Genomic DNA, 13,079 nt, shown 5'->3' with positions numbered 1-13,079 from the left:
GAGCCATCGGGGGTGGGGCTCACTCTGGCCCCTCCCCAAGCTGTCAGCCTCCAGGCATCTACACTCTGCCTTGGCTGCTACATCCTTTTCACTCCACTGCCCTAGGAGAGTTCAGCAACCTAATGACCTCTATCTCTGAACATCTCTTCGTCCCATGCTCCAAGTCCAGCAACCTACACCATGAAACCAGGAGTGGACCCTACCCAAGCTGTCTGTACTACTCCCCATCCCTCACCACCAATCTTAAAAAGCCCTCTGTCCCCCCACCCTAAACCCCAGTTATGTACCCATGCTGGGCAGGTCAGTTAACAATTTATGTATAAGTACTAGTTTTAGTGTATTACCGTCACAGCGTAGCTTTGAAAAAAGCATTTCGAAAAGGCAACATGGGCTGAGCACGGTGGCTCACGCCTGTAATCCCAGCACTTTGGGAGGCCGAGGTGGGCGGATTGCCTGAGGTTGGGAATTCAAGACTAGCCTGCCCAACATGGTGAAACCCCATCTCTACTAAAAATATGAAAATTAGCCAGGTGTGGTAGCACGCGTCTGTAATCCCAGCTACTAGGGAGGCTGAGCCACGAGAATTGCATGATCTCAGGAGGCAGAGGTTGCACTGAGCCGAAATTGTGCCACTGCACTCCAGCCTGGGTGACAGAGTGGTACTCTTTCAAAAAAAAAAAAAAAAGGCAATATGTAGCCGCGAAGACTGTTGCCCAAGTGGTAGAATTTTAGCACAGTAGGAGCCTAGGTAAAAAATACAAAAAGTAACAGGGCATGGTGGCACTCATCTATAGTCCTAGCTACGTGGGAGGCTAAGGTGGGAAGATCACTTGAGCCCGTCAGGAGGCGGAGGTTGCAGTGAGCTGAGATTGCAGCACTGCACTCCAGCCTGGGTGATAGAGTGAGACTCTGTCTCAAAAAAAAAAAAAAAAAAAAAAAGAGTTTTAGCACAGTAACCAGCCATTATGGGAGATACCCTGGGTAAGGCATGTAGAAAGAGTTGAGGGACCTTCCCAGCCCTGCCTCCCATGTTTTTGTTTTTTTGTTTTTGTTTTTAGAGAATCACCCAGCCTAGGGCGAAGTGGTGCAATCATAACTCACTGCATCCTCAAACTCCTGGGCTTGAGCGATCCTCCTGCCTCAGTCTTCTGAGTAACTAGGACTTCAGGTGCATGCCACCATGTCTGGCTAATTAAATTTTTTTTTCTTTTTTTTGAGATGGAGTCTCAGTCCATCGCCCAGGCTGGAGTGCAGTGGTGCGATCTCGGCTCACTGCGACCTCTGCCTCCCGGGTTCATGCCATTTTCCTGCCTCAGCCTCCTGAGTAGCTGGGACTACAGGTGCCAGCCATCACGCCCGGCTAATTTTTTTGTATTTGTAGTAGAGACGGGGTTTCACCGTGTTAGCCAGGATGGTCTCAATCTCCTGACCTTGCGATCCACCTGCCTTGGCCTCCCAGAGTGCTGGGATTACAGGTGTGAGCCACTGTGCCGAGCCAAATTAATTTTTTTGTAGAGATCAGGTCATGCTGTTATGTTGCCCAGGTTGGCCTCACATGAGATCTTGCCTTAGCCTCCCAAAGTGCTGGGATTACAGATGTGAGACACTGCACCCGACCCCCACCACTTCTTTTTTTTTTTTTTTTTTTTTTTTCTTTTTTTTTTTTTTGAGACGGAGTCTCACGCTGTTGCCCAGGCTGGAGTGCAGTGGCGCGATCTCGGCTCACTGCAAGCTCCGCCTCCCGGATTCCCGCCATTCTCCTGCCTCAGCCTCCTGAGTAGCTGGGACTACAGGCGCCCGCCACCGCGCCCGGCTAATTTTTTGTATTTTTAGTAGAGACGGGGTTTCACTGTGGTCTCGATCTCCTGACCTTGTGATCCGCCCGCCTCGGCCTCCCAAAGTGCTGGGATTACAGGCTTGAGCCACCGCGCCCGGCCTTTTTTTTCTTTTTTTGAGACAGTCTTACTCCGTTGCCCAGGCTGCTGGAGTGCAGTGGGATGATCTCGGCTCACTGCAACCTCTGCCTCCCGGGTTCAAGCAATTCTCCTGCCTCAGCCTCCTGAGTAGCTGGGATTACAGAGGCCTGCCACCACACCTGACTAATTTTTGTATTTTTAGTAGAGATGGGGTTTCTCCATGTTGGCCAGGCTGTTCTTGAACTCCTGACCTCAAGTGCTCCACCCGCTTTGGCCTCCCAAAGTGCTGGGATTACAGGCATGAGCCACTGCGCCTGGCCAACCCCAGCACCTTTCAAATGATGCCGCCCAAAAGCCGTGACTTGGCCTACTTTGAACAGCAACCTTGCTGCTGTTGTCAACCCGAAGGCCTCTCAAATGCCAGCTTCAAGCAGGGTGTGAACTGGCCAGTGTCAAATCTCAGGAGGCCTGTGTTGGGAGTGTAGCTTTCAGCTGTGGGGAGCTGCACTTAGTGGGGAAAGCCAGGCAGGTCACCCTCACAGCCAGATAATGTGGAGGTCAGAACCCAAGGGAGGGAGTGAGACCTCCACCCCCAGTGGGGGAACTGGCCACCCATCCTTGGGGACCTGAGAAAGCATACTTCACCTTGGGGTGAAGGCTGGGTGGGGCCAGAGGGACCGGTGCCCTCCTCAGTGCTTAGGGGCAGAGCCACCTGCAGCAATGGTATCTTCATATTAGCCCCTCTCCACCCTTTTTCTCCTGCTGAATCATTTCCCTCAAAGCCCAAGACCTGTCACTGCTTCTCTCCCCCTGGGAAGAATGCGTGGACTCTGCCTGGTGACAGACTGAAGCCAGAACAGTGCCACACCCTCACCTTAATTCCTTGCTAGATATTCTCAGATTTATGAGACTTTAGTCAAAGATGAGGGAGGCTGGATGTGGTGGCTCATGCCTGTAATCCCAGCACTTTGGGAAGTCAAGGTGGGAGGATCCTTTGAAGCCAGGAGTTTGAGACAAGCCTGGGCAATAAAGCAAGACCCTATCTCTACCAAAAAAAAAAAAATCTAGGAGATGCTCTTTACCCTGAGTGGCCTCAAATTATTAATAGTTCCTTTGAGCAACATTATTTATTGTGAACTTTCAAACCCAAAAAAGTAGAGAGAGTAGAATAACAAATCTCCATGAGCCCATCACCCAACTTCAGTAATTATCAATTCATGGCCATCTTGTTCACCCCTGCCTGCTTGCCCTCATTCTGCACAGGTTCTTTTTTTTTTTTACTTTTTTTTTTTTCTTTTTTTTGAGACGGAGTGTTACTCTGTTGCCCAGGCTGGATGGAGTGCAGTGGCACAACTTTGGCTCACTGTAACCTCCGCCTCCTGGGTTCAAGTGATTCTCCTGCTTCAGCCTCCCAAGTAGCTGGAATTAGAGGTGCCCGCCACCACACCTGGCTAATTTTCGTATTTATGTTAGAGATGGGGTTTCACCATGTTGGCCAGGCTGGTCTCAAACTCCTGACCTCAAGTGATCCGCCCGCCTCAGCCTCCCAAAATGCTGGGATTACAGGTGTGAGCCACGGTGCCTCGCCACTGTACAGGTTCTTTATAGAAGTTGGAGAGTGAAGGGTTGAGAAAGCCAAGGGGCAGACGTCGGTCTGGAGGATTTTGTGCCTAAGGCCCTCTCTTTGCTCCCAGGCAGCATGAAGTAACAATGAGGCATCCACCTCTTGGTTTTGTGGCCTCTGTGGATGATGTCTCTCTCCTTGAACCAATTCAGAGCTGGAGTAGCGCTGGATCCTGTCTTAGGAGGAGGGGCTGAAGTGGGTTCCTCTGTTGTCAAGCTCTTTGGAGGTGCCTGGCTGCTACTACTGTCCCAGAGAGGTGATGATGAATGATAGGTGTGTCCAGCAGCAGTCTGCCCCACTGAGGCAAGGGCTTCCACTAGGCCCTGACAGAACCCTTCCAGCAGGCAGAAATCCCCGTGTTGGGCAAGATTCAAACTCTGTAGCATGTCTCCTGCTTCCATCTCTTAGGAATGGAGTCCTTCAGGCCTTGAGACCCACATTTTCCATGATGCTCCATTAAGCAGCAGATAGCACCCCCACCTCCAGGGAAAGTGAGTCCAGAGTTCTTGGTCTAATGCATCTGTGTTGAAATTGAGTCCTCTCTCTGTGTTCACCTTTCTACTCTTTTTCCTTTAGCCCAAGGCTATGAAGGCCTCATTTGGTGCTGGGCATGGTCACTCCCAGCATTCCTCACTCTGTTGCTAACAGCAACAGCAATAATAAGGGTTACAAGGTACTCCAAACCTCACTGTCTGCCAGGCATTACGCTAAGTGCTTTACATATATTAACTCATTTAATCCCCACAATGACCCTATGAAAGATATACCATCTCAACCCAATTCACAGCTGGTTTGCAAGATTAGGAGGGATGAAGGACCCGGGGGACAATGTGAGGGAAAACTCTGGCTCCGGGGCCCCAGGCTGGATGCTCTTTACGCCTGTGAACCACAGCCTATCACCTGTCTGGAGTCAGGGACCCCACTTAAAGTGAGATTTTGGCTGGACGTGGTGGATCACACCTGTAATCCCAGCACTTTAGGAGACCAAGGCAGAAGGACTGCTTGAGTTCAGGAGTTCAAAACCAGTGTGGGTAACAGCTAGACCCTATCTCTACAAAAAATTTAAAAATTAGCTGGGTGTGGTGGTATGTGCCTATAGTTCCAGCTACTCAGGAGGCTGAGGTGGGAGGATCACTTGAGCACAAGAGTTTGAAGTTACAGTGAGCTATGATAGCACCACTGCACTTCAGCCTGGGCAACAGAAGGAGACCCTGTCTCTAAAATACAGAGATTTTCACACCAACACATCCCTGCCCAGTATGCCAAGATCTGCCACCTGCTATAATAGTACTATAACACTCAATATGTAATTAATGTAGTCTCAGGGATGTTGTGACAATATGATTACAACTATCACGTGTGTGCCCAGCCAGGCTCAATGCCCCGAGGCTGGGTGAGGTGGGGCAGGGGACACAGCCTAAAATGCCAGGCCTCAGGAAGCCATTTGGCTTAGCAGACATTGTTTATTAAAGGAGTTCCCTATGCCAGATTGAAGGCCTAAGATGATTAAGACACTATGAGTGCCTTCAAGTGGTTGGGGACGTTCATAAGGTGTGGTGCAGACAAATAGGCTTTCACATCATTCCTTTTATATAATCATACAACAGATATTTGCATCTGCGTGTGCAGAGCACTGGGATAGGCCTCAGTGACACGGAATAATACAGCAAAGACCCCACCCGATGGGCCCCCTCCCACCACCCACCAATACAGTAGGGGGTGGTCTAATGGAGTGTTCCGGGAACATGAACGGGGGCAGGCATTAGGGGTGGCAAGGGGACAGGTGTTAATCTGATCAGTTATGTACTGTTTATAATAACTAAATCAGGGGAGGAGGAATAATACTTAGAGCCTATAGAGAGTAAATCTGACAAAAATGAAACTCTCAAGGGTTTTGCAGGGAATCTGAGTCAGTGCTGTGGTCTGAATGTATGTGTCCCCTTTGAATTCATATGTCGAAACCTAACCCCCAAAGTGATGGCATTAAGAGGTGGGCCTTTGGGACTGGGCATGGTGGCTTGTGACTATAATCCTAGCACTTTGGGAAGCTGGCGGGGGGCAGATCACTTGAAGCCAGGAGTCTGAGATCAGTCTGGCATGGTAAAACCCCGTCTCTACTAAAAATACAAAAATTAGCCAGGTGTGGCGGTGTACCTCTGTAATCCCAGCCACTCGGAGGCTGAGGCAGGATAATCGCTTGAACCCAGGAGGTGGAGTTTGCAGTGAGCCGAGATCACACCACTGCACTCCAGCGTGGGTGACAGAGCAAGACTCCATCTCAAAAAAATAATAAAATAAAATAAAGATGTGGGGCCTCTGGGAGGTGGTTAGGTCATGAGGGTGGAGATCATAAATGGGGTTAGCACCTTATAAAAGAGGCGTGAGGGAGTCCTCTGTCACTTCTACCATGTGAGGATGCAGTCAGAAGGTGCTGTATCTCTGAAGCAGAGAGCCCGCCCTGGACACTGGATCTGCTGGCACCTTGATCTTGGACTTCCCAGACTCTAGAACCGTGAGAAATAATTTTTTGTTGTTTACAAATTACCCAGGCTGTTTCACTGTAGCCTGAATGGACCAAGTTGGTGTGACCCTGTTGGAAAACTGGCAGTATCTACCAAAAGCCAAACATACATATAAACTGTGATCCAGCAGTTCCACTCCTGGGTGTGTACACCACACAAACAAGAGCTAAGTCCACTGAGACATTGGCAAGAATGTTTCCAACCACCACACTGACTGTAGCCCCAAACTCCAAGCAACCCAAATGTCCATCTACCAACCCAAATGTCCATCCACAGTTGAAGTTGCAGTGAAGTCACAGGGTTGACTACTACTGTACAGCAATGAATATGAATGAAAATACTGCTATGCACAGCAACATGGATAAATTTAACAGACATGAGGTCAAGCAAAAGAGGTCAGATTCCTCACCATCAAGAAAGTATTCATTGTATGATTCTGTTCCTACAAAATGTACAGAAATCAGCAAAACTGATCCATGGTGTTAAAAGCCGGGAAAACAGTTAACAGGAGGGATACTGCGGAGGGCATCCTGGAGTGCTGGTCTACCTCCTCATCTGGGTGTTGATTTCATGAGTATTGTCAGTTTGTGTCCAGACTCCCTGTTGGAGATGTGGAAATAAAGATCACCTAAACAAGAGCAGAGAGGCTATTTAGCCCAAGTCTGCAAAGGAGTCAGCCATGATTGCTTGCATTTGGCAGGGGTGAAAGGCAGGCAGGGACTGGGAAATGTTAATAGTGGAAAAAAAGGGAAGGCTTTGGGTGTGCTGTGATTGGAGATTGTTGGCATGAGGACAGAGTGGACTAGGCATAGGGACAGAGCGGACTAACTGTGGAGGGGCAGCTTTAGTTGGTTGGGGGGGTATATTTGGCTTTCTCTGGTTGGTCTGGAGTTGGAAGAGGGGGTGTGGTGGCTGGGGATTGAGAAGCAGCTGGCAGCCACTAAATTCAGACTGTTCTGGATCCGATTGCTGCTGAGGCTGTGGTTCGGCTTCCTAGGCAGGTTATGGGTTTCTGGTCAGGGTCTATTGTCATATGTGGCCTGGCCATTGTCCAGTTGTATGTTCAGTCTCTTGAAAGGAAGGGTATTGACTCTGAGAGGGGCCGCCATCACTGGAATGGGGGACACACAGCACTTCCTCCAGCTGCCTACACCCCCTGGGGTCAGTGGTGCCTGCCTGTGAGGGTGAGCCCAATGGCTAGAGAGCTCTGCTCCAAGTCATTGCTTACCACACCCACAAACATTCTTTGTTCTTTAAGGCCTAATTTAAAGCCCCTATCCTACAGGAAACCTTGATTAGACCCCTCTCTTTATTAAGCTTCCTAAATTTCTATGGCTTACTTCAAACCCTGCTTTTGTGTAAATGCTGACCTCCTTGCCTACATTTTAAAAACCTAGAGCTGGCATGATGGCCATCATGCCCAGCCTGTAATCCCAGTGATTCAGGAGACTGAAGTGGGAGGATTGCTAGAAGCCAGGAGTTTGAGACCAGCCTGGGTAACACAGCTAGACCACATCTCTTAAAATAATTAATTCAGCCAGGCATGATGCTATGTGCCTGTAGTCCCAAATACTTGGAAGGCTGAGGTGTGAGGATCTCTGAGCCCAGGAAGTCGAGGCTACAGTTAGCTATGATCTCACCACTGTACTCCAGCCTGGGTGACAGAGCGAGACCCAGACTCAAAAAATAAAAATAAAAACCCTGAATATCTTCCTTCTACTTCTTCAGTGCTGTTTTTATTTTTAAAAAACAAAACCACAACTTTTTGCTGAAGTGTAATGTAAATGCTGTAAAAGGCAGTGACAGACACAAGGGAGGTGGAGGGGTAGGAAGGGTGGAAGTGGCAGGGCAGGCAAAATGAAGAAGGGAAGCCCTGGGTTCTTGTCCTGCATCTGCAGCTAGCTCCCACTTTCCTCATCCTCCAGCACCTGCAAACTGTGAAGCTGGACCAGTTATGTCAAATCCGTCCTCCCCCAGAGCTCAGTCCTTCTGCCCTTGGGTGTCCTTGGAACAAGGCAGGCTAGGCTGCACCAGCTTCCTCCACCTCTGTCCCTCCTCCTCCATCCCCAGGTGCCATTCCCACACAATCTGAATCACTGATTTCCTCACAATCAGACGCTATCTTCTAGTTAATCACTTCGCTTGTATTTAACATAAGAAAGAAAAACCCTTTCATTACCACGTACAGCTGGAAATCGGCCTCTTGCAGGAGGCGTATCCAAAGGAATTGGAGAAGAGAGAAACTGGTACTTGGTGAAATAATTACTTTTTTTTCCTACTTGCTGTCACGATGATGTCCTCAGAATTGTGAGCCCATGGACACTTCTGTACAGTAAATCTGCTATTATTACTTCTAGAACTAGTTATAATGGTCTATAGTGGCCAGATGCCTGCTTGTAATGAGAAGCTACTGCAGTGAAGATCAACAGAATTGGGGGCTTACCTGTGACCTCTCCCCATTTTCCCTCCTGCCTTCTCCCTGGGGATGGGTGGGTTTCTACTTAAAGACAAGCTCCCAGCTCTCGGACAGATAATGTGTGAGAGCAAAACAGAAGTCACAGTCCGTTGGTACTTAATCTTGAAAGTGACATCCTAACACTTTTTTTTAAGACAAGGGCGTGCTCTATCGCCCAGGTTGGAGTAGAGTGGAGTAGAATGGCTCACTGCAGCCTCAAACTGCTGGGCTCAAGCAATCCTCCTACCTCAGCCTCCTGAGTCGCTGGGACCAGAGGCACACGCTACCATGCCTGGCTAACTTTAATGATTTTTAGTAGAGATGAGGTCTTGCTGTGTTGCCTAGGTTAGTCTCAGACTGCTGGGCTCAAGTGATCCTCCTGCCTCGGCCTCCCAAAGTGCTAGGATTACCGGCATGAGCCTCCGCATCCAGCCCCATCACTTCTGTAAATTGCAGTCAAGGGGCAATTTACCCAGAAGTAGGAACCACTGGAGGCACCATTATAGCAGCTGTCTTCTTCAGGAGGAGATTATGACTCTGTCCTACAAAATGACATATGCATGTGTTTTTTGACCCAGCAATTCCATTTCTAGTAGTCTAAGCCAAAGAGATAACACTGGCAAAAATAAAGATGTATGTACAAGACTAGTCATTATAGCATACTTTGTAAATAGCAAAAGCCTGGAAATAACTCAGGTGTCCATCTACAGGACACTGGCAATAAACCAAGGCATATCTACATTGGCGTGCTACGCAGCTGTGAATAGAAATGAGTATCTCTATACTGCTATGGCATGAACTCCATGATGTTTAGATAAGAGGAAAAAAAGTGGAAAACTGTATATATAATATAGAATCTTTGGGCTGGGCAGTGGTTCATGCCTGTAATCCCAGCACTTTGGGAGGCCAGGGTGGGCAGATTACAAGGTCAGGAGATCGAGACCATCCTGGCCAACATGGGGAAACCCTGTCTCTACTAAAAATACAAAAAAGTAGCTGGGCATGGTAGTACACACCTGTAGTCCCAGTTACTCGGGAGGGTGGGGCAGGAGAATCGCTTGAAAATCACTTGAACCTGGAAGGTGGAGGTTGCAGTGAGCCGAGATCGTGCCACTGTACTCCAGCCTGGGCAACAAAGCAAGACTCTGTCTCAAAAAAAACAAAAAACAAAAAACAAAAACAAACAAAAAAAAAACCGTGTGTGTGTGTATGTATATATAGTCTTTTACTTCAGAACGAATAAATCTTTTATTTGAGTTGGTGCTTGGTGTCCTATGTGACTCTATGGGAGAGGATTCTTGGAAGTTGGGACTGGTTTCCTCTGGAGTCCCCAGCGTAGCTTTTCCCTTTGCTGATTTTGTTTTGTATCTTTTTCTTGTAATAAATCTTAGCCAGGAGTACCACTTTTTTTTTTTTTTTTTTTTTTGAGATGGAGTCTCGCTCTGGCGCCCAGGCTAGAGTGCAGTGGCCGGATCTCAGCTCACTGCAAGCTCCGCCTCCCGGGTTTACGCCATTCTCCTGCCTCAGCCTCCCAAGTAGCTGGGACTACAGGCGCCCGCCACCTCGCCCAGCTAGTTTTTTTGTACTTTTTAAATAGAGACGGGGTTTCACCGTGTTCGCCAGGATGGTCTCGATCTCCTGACCTCGTGATCCGCCCGTCTCGGCCTCCCAAAGTGCTGGGATTACAGGCTTGAGCCACCACGCCCGGCCAGGAGTACCACTTAAAAGAGTTGAGACTGAAGTCTGTTTTATGGGAGGGTAAACCAAAAACTGGTTTAAAAAATAATCACCTGTAGAAAAGAAGAGGGAAGGTGCAGAGTGGAGGGTTCAAGGATGAAAGCTACACTTCTCTGAACCTAACTTGTTTTGTAGATTTGACATTGGACCATGGTATTTTACCTAATTATATGACAATTAAATAAAAAAATCATTAAAAATTGAATCAAAATGAAAAACAAAATAGGACTCAGCTGCATATTGAGTTGATGGCTGACCTTCATAAAGGGGAATTATTTCTTTTTTTTTTTTTTGAGACGGAGTCTTGCTCTGTCACCCAGGCTGTAGTTCAGTGGCGCGATCTCGGCTCACTGCAAGCTCCGTCTTCCAGGTTGAAGCAATTCTCCTGCCTCAGCCTCCTGAGTAGCTGGGATTACAGGCGCGTGCCACCACACCCGGCCAATTTTTTTTTTTTTTTTGTATTTTTAGTAGAGACGGGGTTTCACCATGTTGGCCAGGCTGGTCTCGAACTCCTGACCTTAGGTGATCTGCCCATCTTGGCCTCCTGAAGTGCTGGGATTACAGGTATGAGCCACTATGCCCAGCCTAAGAGGAATTATTTCAAATGATTTATTATATATATTTTTTCTGACACGGAGTCTTGCTCTGTCGCCCAGGCTGGAGTGCAGTGGTGCGATCTTGGCTCACTGCAACCTCCGCCTTCCTGGTTCAAGCAATTCTCCTGCCTCAGCCTCCCGAGTATCTGGGATTACAGGCGCCCACCACCACGCCTGACTAATTTTTGTATTTTTAGTAGAGATGGGATTTCCCCATGTTGGCCAAGCTGGTCTCGAACTCCTGACTCCAAGTGATCCTGCCCACCTTGGCCTCCCAAAGTGCTGGGATTATAGGTAGGAGCCACTGCGCCTGGCCCAAATGACTTTAAAACACAACAATTTTGTGGCTATTAAGATTAAAAAGTCAAAAAATAACATCCTGGTGAGGTTGCAGAGAAAATGGAACACTTATACACTGCTGGTGTGAATATAAATTAGTTCAGCCATTGTGGAGAGCAGTGCTGTGATTTCTCAGAGAACTTAAAACAGAATTACAGTTCGACCCAGCAACCTCACTGCTGGGTATAGACCCAAAGGAATATAAATCATTCTGCCGTAAAGATACAGTTGTATGTTCATCACAGCACTATTTACAATAGCAAAGACATGGAATCAACCTAAATGCCCATCAACAGTAGACTGGATAAAGAAAATATGGTACATATACACCATGGAATACTACACAACTATAAACAGCAATGAGATCTTGTCCTTTGCAGCAACATGGATGCAGCTGGAGGCCATTATCCTAAGGGAACTAATGCAGGAACCAAAAACCAAATACCAAATGTTCTCACTTATAAGGAGAGCTAAACATTGAGTACACATGGACACAAAGAAAGGAACAACAGACACCAGGGCCTGCTTCAGGGTGGAGGGTGTGAGGAGGGAAGGATTAAAAAATGACCTATCTGGTAATATGCTTAATAGCTGGGTGATCAAATCTGTAAACCAAACCCCTGTGACATGCAATTTATCTGTATAACAAACCTGCACACGTACCCCTGAACCTAAAATAAAAGTTTAAAAAAATAATAAAACACAACAGTTTTGGTCTTTCATCCCAGTGCAATATATCCCAAGGATAAAAAGAACTGCAAAGAAAATCTTAAACAGTATTCAGCAATCACATTGTTAGTAATAATATTGATATATTTATCCTGAAACTGTTATCTGTTTATTTAATGATAAAGCCAATAAGTAGTTAATGTTGTCAGAACTTGCATTTTCTTTTATTTTTTTTGAGATAGGGTCTCACTCTGTCGCCCAGGCTGGAGTGCAGTGGCTTGAACACAGCTCACTGCAGCCTCTACCTCCTGGGCTCAGGTGATCCTCCTGCCTCTCAGCCCTGCCAAGTAGCTGGGACTACAGGTACACACCATCATGCCTGACTAATTTTTCTGTTTGTTTGTTTTTGAGACAGAGTTTCGCTCTTGTTGCCTAGGCTGGAGTGCAGTGGCGCAATCTCGGCTCACCACAACCTCCGCCTGCCTGGTTCAAGCAATGCTCCTGCCTCAGCCTCCCAAGTAGCTGGGATTACAGGTTCACACCACCACGCCTGGTTAATTTTTGTATTTTTAGTAAAGACAGGGTTTCACCATGTTGGTCAGGCTGGTCTCAAACTCCTGACCTCGTGATCCACCCGCCTTGGCCTCCCAAAGTGCTGGGATTACAGGCATGAGCTACCATGCCCGGCTTTTTTTTTTTCTTTTTTCTTTTTTTTTTTTTTTTGAGACGGAGTCTCGCTCTGTCGCCCAGGCTGGAGTGCAGTGGCGCGATCTCGGCTCACTGCAAGCTCTGCCTCCCAGGTTCATGCCATTCTCCTGCCTCAGCCTCCCGAGTAGCTGGGACTACAGGCACCCGCCACCACACCCGGCTAATTTTTTGTATTTTTTGTAGAGACACGGTTTCACCATGTTGCCCAGGCTGGTCTTGAACTCCTGACCGTTTAAAAAAAAAAACAGGCCGAGTGCGGTGGCTCAAGCCTGTAATCCCAGCACTTTGGGAGGCCGAGACAGGCGGATCACGAGGTCAGGAGATCGAGACCATCCTGGCTAACACGGTGAAACCCCGTCTCTACTAAAAAAATACAAAAAACTAGCCGGGCGTGGTGGCGGGTGTCTGTAGTCCCAGCTACTCGGGAGGCCGAGGCAGGAGAATGGCGAGAACCCGGGAGGCGGAGCGTGCCATGAGCCAAGATTGACCCACTGCACTCCAGCCTGGGATACA

The 13,079-nt window shown here is 47.9% G+C and overlaps 1 long non-coding RNA gene across 1 annotated transcript in view; it reads right to left on the bottom strand.

The window, feature by feature from the left end:
• The window catches only part of LOC135965609 (uncharacterized), a 32,100-nt gene that overhangs the window by 5,353 nt on the left and 13,668 nt on the right, over positions 1-13,079 (bottom strand). The gene's annotated exons all lie outside the window — the stretch shown is intronic.

The sequence above is a fragment of the Macaca fascicularis genome, chromosome 10 (genome assembly GCF_037993035.2).
Source record: "Macaca fascicularis isolate 582-1 chromosome 10, T2T-MFA8v1.1".
Classification (NCBI taxonomy): Eukaryota; Metazoa; Chordata; class Mammalia; order Primates; family Cercopithecidae; genus Macaca; species Macaca fascicularis.
This window is presented reverse-complemented; position numbering and strand designations above follow the sequence as displayed.